Consider the following 9394-nt stretch of genomic DNA (forward strand, 5'->3'; position numbering starts at 1 on the left):
TACCTCCAGTGGGAACATCTTTGAGAAATGTTTCTGGGTGTGGGGAACACAGTTAGAATAATAACAGAAGACATTTCTAACACATTAAATGCTATAATTTTATAGCATCTAAATGTATCCAGTGAAGTCCAGTGCGTAGTATCCGCACCCCCACCCCCACCCCCCACCCCCCCCATCCCCTCCCCGGCAATCTGAAATTTTCCCTAGAATTATCCTGCTCCTTGCACACAAACACAAAAAAATCCCTTCAGAGTTATCAAAAGGATTTCTATTTGATGGAAATTGATTTTGCTTATTTAAAGCTTCAAATTTCAACTGAGTTTATAGAAATAGACTTTCTTCTTCCTATGCCTCTCAACAAAGTCTTCGAAAAAAAAGTCAGAAAAAGAGTAATATTAGTTCTGGGATGGTCTAAGATTCACTGAAATAATTTCACAGTTTTGGAGAATGGAGATCTAACTGCTTGTGTACATACAGGAAAGGACCCAACATATGAAATCCATTAATGTTAAGGTCTCTTTCTTTCAGAAAGCAGGAAACTGCTGTCTCAAGGATACAGGCAATAGATTTTCCATGGGTATAAATCCTGAAATAAATTTTTATCATTAAGTATCAATTTTTAATATTAAATTAAGTATGATGATCATCTACAGTTTTTTATTTTAGAACATAAAATTTAATTGCAATAAGATAATTAGAATTTTCAAATATTAATTTAATGGCACAAGTTCTATTATTTTTTGAAATTATCTTTCAAGGGAATACTTCATATCTTTCCTTAAGTTTTTATTGTAAAATCTGTTATAAAACTTCCAACCATGTCACAAGGTTATAACTGAGAAGTAAACAAAGAATAAGTTTCAGAAAGAGCTGGAAGTTTTATCAGTGGAATAAAAAGTTATATGCAATAATGATTTACTTCTCTCACATAGGTGAGGGAATCAGATATTCAGTTACATCAAATTTTTCATATCACTGGTATTTACTATTTCAAGTGGCAAAACTCTACTATACATTTCCCTTTTTATTTAAGTTTATTTAATCTCTCATTTCTTTGTTAGAGATTTACTCTCTCCTGGCCCTACTGGTTTATTTTCTTGAACTGTCTGTTCTTTGGGATATTAGGCAGATTTATTAAGAATTATATTAGAGACAGTAAAAGAAGGACAATAAAAAAGTTCCTTTCATGTAAAAATTACTTATTTTGAGTCCCTTTTTGTAACGCGAAGGGAAGTGTGCAGAGACCTCGTCACTTGATGATTTCATTTCTAACTCTTCATATTTCAATGAAAAGCTTTACGTTCGGTATCTACAGAGATTCTCACTAGTTAGCCTGAGCCTTACCTTAGGCTAATTTCAATTACAAGGATAATGAAGTAATTGTCATTTGTGCATCTACTGCTGTGCTGTGTACGTGTGTGCTTGGGTTCCAATGTGCGTACAGTTAGAGCAAAAGAAAGTCTGGAGCAGAGAGGAGGAAAGAGAGACAAAAGAAATATAGCATTTCTAAATGATGACAACAAAATTGTGCATAGAAATGATGCAGCAAATCGATTCGGGTAGATATATAATAAAGCAAGTCCCTCAAACAACTGCCCTATTCATATGATCATTAAGGCTTTTAATAAAATAGAGCGATACAGCTTGACACGAACAGACTTTCAGATTCTATGAATAACAAGGATCAAATTTGAAATCATATTGTGTCACTGGTCCATGGAGCTTTTGATTAGTTTCCTTTTCAGTTTGATCTGGAATGCAAATTGCTCAGATCCATTCACTATTGTAAGCATTAAAAAGGGCTGTTTGTTCACTTTATTTTGACATGTCATCACTTTTCTGGGTTCATTAGGAAGATAAACATTGTCTATACTTCTGAGCTATAGTCAGCTCAGCAGGCATTTAAAACATTAAAGGTACGTGTTCCTTTTCAAAAGAGAAGAAGCTGTGCCAGCAGTAACTCTTTATGTCTAGAGTAAATGGGAATTATAACGTCTTTTGTGGTAGTCAAGTGGCCACCTAGAGTTTTACATATGACCCTGGTTGGGTTAGAAAGCCTTAATCATATTATTTATTTTGTTTTTCTATTTCAGGTTTAAATAATTAATATGCTATTAATTTATTAAATTATCTTTCATTTGGGTAATCTAGGAAAATGTTTATATTTTATCACCAATATAGGTGCTATTTTACCTCCTCTATAAAGACTTTCCTGACTCTAAGCTATCTTCTTCGATCAAAGTTTAACTTGCTTCTTCTACAATTAGTTTGTCATAGTCTTAAATTGCACTGTAATTTCTTTGCCTATACATATATTATATCCACAAATAGACTTTAAGATATCTGAGTCATCTATCCAAAATCTCTTTATATTCCTCAACTTGTCAAGTCTTTCATTCATTGACAATTGATAAAATTTGCAACACAAATTTTCTCAACATACAACAATTTTTTTCTATGTAACTATCTTGCTCTGTATTTTTACTGGGGCTATATTCTGATAATACAAAGATACTAAACACAATAAAAAATTATCTTAATCTTTAATGACCCTACACCCTAATTTACAAGTCAAATACCACAAGGCCTAGAGATGAGGGTCAATTACTTGTATATTTATAAGCAGTTTTTCTAAATATATGCATTACAAGTGTATTAAAAATGATTTATCATCTAAAAGAAAACCCACCTGAAAACATAAAATAGAATCAAGGCATTCAGTCTCCCAGCTGCACAGTATTCATTATTTTTACCATCAGGTTCTTCAACTGTAAAATTAAGGATCGGGGGCCGGGCGCAGTGGATCAAACCTGTAATCCCAGCACTTTGGGAGGCCGAGACGGGTGGATCACGACGTCAGGAAATCGAGACCATCCTAGCTAACACAGTGAAACCCCGTCTCTACTAAAAAATACAAAAAACTAGCCGGGCGAGGTGGCGGGTGCCTGTAGTCCCAGCTACTCAGGAGGCTGAGGCAGGAGAATGGTGTGAACCTGGAAGGCAGAGTTTGCAGTGAGCTGAGATCCGGCCACTGCACTCCAGCCTGGGTAACAGAGCTAGACTCTGTCTCAAAAAATTAATTAATTAATTAATTAATTAAGGATCTGGAATCTCAAGAAACATGGATGCTGAAAGTTTCTGAGTACTACCTCCTGAAAAAAAACATCTGTAGTAATCTATTGCCATATTGCTAGTTCATTCAACCCATATTTATTGAGTGCATACCATAATTTAGTAATCCTTAAAAGCGTATGGCATATTACATTGAAAAAGAATCCTTAAATTGGAGTTTACATTACTGACATGGTTTGGCTGTGTCCCCACTCAAATCTCATCTTAAATTGTAGTTCCCATAATCCCCACGTGTTGTGGAAGGGACCTGGTGGGAGGCAATTGAATCATGGGGGCAGTTATTCTCATGCTGTTGTGATAGTGAGTTCTCATGAGATTTGATGGTGTTATAAACATCTGCCATTTCCCCTGCTTGCACTCACCCCATCCTGCTGCCCTGTGAAGAAGGTGCCTCCTTCTCCTTTCCCTTTTGCCATGATTATAAGTTTCCTGAGGCCTCCCCAGCACTGCAGAATTGTGAGTCAATTAAACCTCTTTCCTTTATAAATTACCCAGTCTTGGGCAGTTTTTTATAGCAGCATGAGAACGGACTAACACAATTACATTCCTTTCAGTATGGAGTGTGTGTGTGTGCGTGTGTCTGTGAGTGTATGTGTGTGGTGCTGGGGCAAGAATCAAAAGCTGAATATGTAAGATGTCAAGTTGTTAGAAGTCAAAGAAAAAATTAATTAAGGTAAGTAAAGGTGTAGAGAATGATGGAGATGGGATGCTAATATAAACAGAATTGTTAGGAAAGGATTTAATGATGAAATTTCATTTAAGTAGACAGTTGAATGAAAGCATTTGAATATTCAAGGGACCAAAGTCCCAGGAACAGTCAATAGCAAGGACCCAAGTATAGACCCTGCTTAATATGATTAAAAAATAGCAGGTGACTTGGTATTGCCGACGCATCTGAGCAAGGGGAATACAGCAGAAAATACCATTGGAAAGACATCCAGGTGTCTGATCATAGGACCTTGCAGAATGCATAAGAATTTTAGATTATATTCTGAGTATGATACGTCTTTGAAAAGTTGGAACAGCTGAGTTTAAATAACTTCTGGGTTGACCCTCACAGTCTAAATCATGTTTTATCACTGAAGTATTTAAGACAGTCTATTTTAACCATTATATTTATTGCATAATTTAGATATTTGTGATAATATGCTAGATTATGAAATAATCAATTATGCAATAAATATAATGATAAAAATAGACTGTCATAAATTCTGCAATGATAAAATATGGTTTAGACTGTGAGCAACTCAGCAGTTATTTAAAACATTATTTGTGCTCCTTTTCAAAAAATGATATATGTACTTAAATCATAACAGAGACTATGAATCTTAGGGACTAATCCGACAATACAGAGATAGTTAGTTTTTGTTGTTACCTTCTTTTAAATGATGGAATTGAGTACTGTGGAACCTCAAAAGGGTTTAGTGACCCTGCGGCCAAGGCTGTGGCACTAGCAGTTACCTTAAGGGAGAGTGTTCCTCAACCAGGAATTTGGAAACTCTAATTGAACCACATGCATGGCATACATATTTCAGCTATATTTTCACTGGAAACCTTCTTTGGTCTCTTTTTTTTGCAACCAAAGAACTCCAAAAACCAGGTACTCTATACATTTAAGAGCCATTACAGCCAGATGCAACTTCTAATACCAAATAAATGTAAACTAGAAACTAGAGGAATTTAATTGGCTCTGATTGGACCAGATGTCTAATCCTCAAGCAATAAGCCATGAAATGGAGACCAATTGCTGTGAATTCAGAGCTTTACTCAGTGGCTTTTGGAAAAAAAAATAGCAAAGCAGGAACCTCAAAAATCTCGGGTAGAGTTATAATTTGAAAGCATTTCAGATTATCCAAATATTTTTAGGGGATATTTTATTTTAGTATGTACATCCAAGCTCCTCTGTAGACTGTGGTAATTGGTATAACTAATAAAATATATTTGATTTCACTGCAGATGGGAATCCACCTAAGCTATATAAACCCTACAGAAATTTAGAACAAAAAAATCTGCAGTAGTTTCTGACCATAAATTATTATACTGCATTAAATCCGCAATTTTCTGTGCTGCCGTAACTTTCCTCTATAAACAGCATAACCTCTCAAAAGTTACGCTTTAAGTAACATGAAATTATTGTTACTGTAATTGTCTATTTCTCATTTATTTGTTTGACATTAATGCCACTATTTCATATCTAACATCTTTGCTCTACTGTTTATGTTTTGGAAGTTTCTTTCTTGCTTGTGATTAATAAATGTATAAAAATAGGTGGTGTACACAGTGGTACTTACACCATCCCTTAATCAGACATGCTATGTCTCTATTTGTCTCTTCTTCTAGGGTGAAGTAACTTCTTGAAAAATATTTTCCATGTTTGTCTGTTCCTCATCTTCTGCCAATGTGCTGGCAACATGATTCCTTAAGTCTCTCACAACACTTGCAATGATGGCTACGAACCCAGCCAAGCAGAGGAAGGCAGCTTCTTCAGAAGCTTAAAATAAATATGGTCTCATAATAAAGAAATGGGACACACAATTCACTTATTGCCTTTGTCTTTAGAGAAAGGTATATTCTTTGGTGTGAGGTAAAGAATCAAATCAACATTATATTCCTCTGTGTAAATCAATCATATGACAGCAGTGATTAAAAAACTTGAATACAAGAACCCTTTATATAAATAAAATAAAGAATTATTGACTTCAAATTCAACTGAGCTGCATCTCTAAACCCTTTTATGGTGCAAACAAAACCTTTAAGCATTTGATTCTTAGCCTCTCTCTTCATTCTTCTAGTAGGATTCCAACTGTGATTTGTCAGATTTTATGACATTATTATCAGATCTGGACTGACTGTACTAATTAATCTCCTGAAAGGTGGCAAGCTTTGATCATGCAATAACAATATTTTGTTCCTATTGAAATGATTTTAAAAACTGATTCCATCATACTGTTTCTTTTGCTTACTGTTTTGCTTACTGTTTGTTTGTTTTAGAAAATGGGGTTTGTTTTGGTACAATTTTGGGATGCATGACAAATGCTCCTTTGAACTGTGTATAAACGTGCATAGATCATAAAGAGATTTATTGCTGAAGACTCAAAGTCTGTTACTCTTGGCTTCTTGGTCTTTTAAATTTGTGTGGTACAAGGAGCCTCCAGCTACCTTTATTTTGTTGCTGCTACTACTGCCAAATATAGGAAAACTAAGACATTGCTTCGAGTTATGTCCTAGTAGTTTGTGTTAGTGTTGTAACTTAGCTTCTCTATTCTAGTTCATTCTCATAGCTCTGTGGGTATCTTGATGTTTTCCATACTAATCATGGTCATAAATATCCTATAGAAAATAGTTATGTACAATAGTTATTGCTCTGTTATGAAATAGGTTCATTCCATGGCTAAGTTTTTTTTGTTGTTGTTTTTTTTGTAAACAGTCCTTGAAATTTAATTATATGTTAGTCACTCCAATAAAAAGTTAACAGACCAAATACTTTTGAGGTAAATGCAACCAACTCATATTAAACAATGACGTCTTACTCTCAGGCTTTCCCTGAACTTCCACATAAGTTAACAAACTTAGTTGTTTATCAAACTTAATGCAGTTGTGCTTCTCAATTTTAATGTTTGTACAAAATACTTGGGGATCTCGCTAAAATGCACATTCTGTTTTAGAAGGGCTAGGGTGTGACCTGAAATTCTGATTTCTAACAGTGATAGCCATGCTGCTTTTTCAAGGTCTAGATTCTATGCTTATTAAATAATGGAACCAGAAAATTGGCTTAAAACCCAGATTCTTGGGCTCTGTACCTTACTAAATCAGAATCTCCATAGAAATCTAATGTTTTAAAAATTCCGCTATTAAGTCTGATGACTAGCAAAGTGATGAACCACGAACTACGAAACACAATGTAAAGAGCTCAACAGGTTAAGCCACAATGTCCAATTTCTAATGAACTATTCTCATATCTAATTTCCTCCTGAACGTTGCGGGAAGCTGGTCTAATTAAGTACTCTTCAGGATTAGGCTTCTAAAATAATGGTATGCCTGATAATTCAGTACTTATTCAAACAACACCGTTTCCCTCGGCCATTCTCTTAATCTAAGATAGGACATTTCTCAGAGCAAGCCTCTGGAAGCCCGTGGACACTGTGATGACAGAGATGGGCTGAAAGTGTCCTTTCCCACCTCTAACTAGGGTGTCTCTGTTTTCACAGCAAGTAAGAGCAGGCTTGGGATCTGAGGCAGTTCCCAGAGCAGCTAATTCCATCTTGCACAATTTCTTAACGTAAATGAAAACTTGTCATAGTCCATTATATAGAGGGCTTCCAATTTGATTAACAATATCTGTAATACTGGCCCTCTCCTCAGGCGTCACGTGCCCGCCGATTCCTCCTCTCTGGTCACCGCGTCGTTGGCTGGCATCAGAAAAATGTCTACAAACTTCCTAGTACAAGAGAAGATCTGGTTCCACAAATTCAAATATGACGATGCAGAAAGGATATTCTAGGAGCAGATAAACGGAACTGTGGCCGGCGCCTCCTGCCACAGCTCCCTCCCCAGGGCCTCCAATGGCCCCAGAGGAGACAACAGCCGGCTCGACGTCCCGAGCGCCAGCCTGGAAGTGGAGAACCAGAACCTGTGAGGCGTAGTGCAGGAGCTGCAGCAGGCAGTCTCCAAGCTGGAGGCCCGGCCACCTGGCCACAGCCTGGCAGACCCAGCACGTGTCTCCCATGCACCAAGTGGAACCCCTGGCCACGAAGTCTGCCACACCAGCAGAGGATGACAAGGACGATGACACTGACCTGTTTGGCAGTGGCAATGAGGAGGAAGATAAGGGGGCAGCGTGGCTGCGGGAGGAGCGGCTGCAGCAGTACACGGGGAAGAAGGTGAAGAAGCCCGTGCTGGTGGCCCAGTCCTCCATCCTGCTGGATGTCAAGCCTTGAGATGATGAGATGGACGTGGCCCAGCTGAAGGCCTGTGTGTGCTCCATCTAGTTGGACGGACTCGTCTGGGGGCTCCAAGCTGGTGCCCGTGGGCTATGGTATCCAGAAGCTGCAGATTCAGTGTGTGGCGGGGGATGACGAGATGAGGACAGACTTGCTGGAAGAGGAGATTCCCAAGTTTGAGTAACATGTGCAGGGTGTAGATACGACAGCTCTCAAGAAGATCTGAAGCCTCTGTGTGTGCGTGTGTGTGTGTGTGTGTTTGTGTGTGCGTGCACGCGTGTGGGAGGCCCTGCCAGGATTAAAAACAGACCGGCGGCTGGGCGCGGATGCTCACGCCTGTAATCGCAGCACTTTGGGAGGCCGAGGCGGGCAGATCACGAGCTCAGGAGATCCAGATCAAGACTATACTGGCTAACACAGTGAAACCCCGTCTCTACTAAAAATACAAAAAATTAGCCAGAGGTGGTGGCGGGTGCCTGTAGTCCCAGCTACTCAGGAGACTGAGGCAGGAGAACGGTGAACCCCAGAAGCAGAGCTTGCAGTGAGCGGAGATTGCACCACTGCACTCCAGCCTGGGCCACAGAGCGAGACTCCTTCTCAAAAAAAAAAAAAAAAAAAAACTGAGACTGGCAAAACAAATGATCAAAAAACCAGTATCTGTAATACTGATAATTTGTTTCTGATATTTTTCAAGTATCCTATGATACTGTAATAAATACCTTTATACATCAATCTTTGTCTAATTTTTTAATTCTTTAAAATATATTCTAATAGAGGAAATACTTGGTCAAATTATTTTATGGCTATTATTATAGTCAAACAGAATTGTGAAGAGGTTGCACCAATTTATAATTCTAGCAGGACCATATAGAAATGTCTCTTTTACTTCATCCTTGCTAACAGTGAGGCAGCAATTATGCCATCAGTTTTTAAACTTCACTAACTTGGTAGGAAAAATTAAGAGTATTAAACTGCATATCTTTTACTACTGATATTCAACACTTTGATACATATTAACCATGTGAATTTCTATGTTTAAAATTATTTTTCATACCCTAATGTATGTGTGTGTGTCTGTGTGTGTGTGTGTGTGTGTGTGTATATATATATATATATATATATATCTTTATTTGTGTTTATCTGCATTCATATATTTTAATAATAGTAATAATAATACATACGGGCCAGGAATTGTGCCAAGACCTTTACAGTTTTCATTATATTTAATTCTCACCATAAGACCATGATACCGATACCATTATTATCTCTATTCTACACACAAAGGCACAGAGATGTGGAGAAGCTGATGTACCTGCCCAAAG

General features: G+C 37.5%; 1 pseudogene; it reads left to right on the top strand.

Moving 5' to 3' along the window:
* The first annotated feature begins 7555 nt into the window (after positions 1 to 7555).
* On the top strand, positions 7556 to 8298 carry LOC111552411 (annotated as a pseudogene).
* The last annotated feature ends 1096 nt before the right edge of the window (positions 8299 to 9394 follow it).

This window comes from Piliocolobus tephrosceles, chromosome 8 (assembly GCF_002776525.5).
Source record: "Piliocolobus tephrosceles isolate RC106 chromosome 8, ASM277652v3, whole genome shotgun sequence".
Classification (NCBI taxonomy): domain Eukaryota; kingdom Metazoa; phylum Chordata; class Mammalia; order Primates; family Cercopithecidae; genus Piliocolobus; species Piliocolobus tephrosceles.